General features: G+C 51.2%; 1 protein-coding gene across 1 annotated transcript in view; it reads right to left on the reverse strand.

The window, feature by feature from the left end:
• Positions 1–1,444, reverse strand: part of RABAC1 (Rab acceptor 1 (prenylated)) — a 23,326-nt gene that overhangs the window by 18,880 nt on the left and 3,002 nt on the right. The window lies entirely within an intron of this gene.

The following is a 1,444-nucleotide window of genomic DNA, read 5'->3' on the forward strand; positions in this document are numbered from 1 at the left end:
ATTTCGGGGCTTCTCTGATAGCTCAGTTGGTAAAGAACCCACCTGCAATGCAGGAGACCTGGGGTGGATCCCTGGGTTGGGAAGACCTCCTGGAGAAGGGAAAGGCTACCCACTCCAGTATTCTGGCCTGGAGAATTCCATGGCCTATAGTCCATGGGGTCGCAAAGAGTCGGACACGACTGAGCGACTTTCACTCGCTTCACAAACTAAAGCTGATTAGCTACCAATTAATATCTAAGTGTGAAAGCTAGTAGGTCTTTGTTCAAAAAAAAATTTATTTTCCATACCACATGGCTTATGAGATCTTAATTCCCTGACCAGGGATTGACCCTTGGTCCCTGGCAGTGAGAGCATGGAGTCCTAACCACCGGGCCACCCGGGGAATTCCCTCCCTCACTCAATTTTTTAAAATTGTTTGGCTGTACTGGGTCTTCCTTGCTGTGCAGGGGCAGGGGCGGGGGGCTTCTCTTGTTTCAGGGTGGGGGCTCTAGGTACGTGGGCTCAGTAGTTGTGGCGCATGGGCTTAGCTGGCCCGCAATGTGGAATCTTCCTGGTGTAGGGATCAAACCTGTGCTCCCTGGATTGGCAGGCAGATTCTTAATCACTGGAACCACCAGGGAAGTCTGCCTCACTCAATTTAAGTCTTCACTGAACATCACCTCAGGGAAGCTTCTTTCACCTATCACTCATTTCCAGAACTTTCTCTGTGAAGAGTTGACATGGCGCTGGCCACCCTTCGAGAGGCGTGCTTGTGCAGTGGCCCTTGTCTGCCTCTGGGAACCTGGATTTCAGCAGGGTTCTTGCTGCTCCCCGAAAGAATGGCTCTTGCGTCTGCACTGTGGAAACCACGTTGTTTATGCTGAAGACCTGCTTTCTTTCTGGGTACTGAGTCTGTGGTGAACTCTGCAGACAGCATTTCACTGTTGCGTGACTGCACCCAGCCTGGTGGCCCCACTGGGAGAGGGCTCTGGGAAGCTTGTGTCTGGTTTCTTCTGGACTTAGCCCCACATGCCTTTTTCCTTTGCTGATTTTGCTTCATAGGTGACAGTGCCTGCAATGCGGGAGAACTGGGTTCAATCCCTTTATCGGGAAGATTCCCTGGAGAAGGGCATGGCAACCCACTGCAGTGATCTTGTCTGGAGAATTCCATGGACAGAGGAGCCTGGTGGGCTACAGTTCATGGGGTCACAAAGTGTCGGACACGACTATGCGACATTTTGCTTCATAACCTTTCATGATAATAAATTGCAGCTGGTGCCAGATGAATACGGCAGGTGCCTGAGTCCTGAGTCCTCCTAGCAAATCCTGAAACATGGGGGTGATCTCAGGGGCCCTGACATACTCTTTTCTCCTCCTTAGAACTTGTTGCCACTGACCATCCTATCATATTTGCTATTTATCTTGCTTATTGTCCACTCCCCACCCCCACCTCCACCCACGGCCC

The sequence above is a fragment of the Bison bison genome, unplaced genomic scaffold (assembly GCF_000754665.1).
Source record: "Bison bison bison isolate TAMUID 2011002044 unplaced genomic scaffold, Bison_UMD1.0 scf7180017858349, whole genome shotgun sequence".
Lineage (NCBI taxonomy): Eukaryota > Metazoa > Chordata > Mammalia > Artiodactyla > Bovidae > Bison > Bison bison.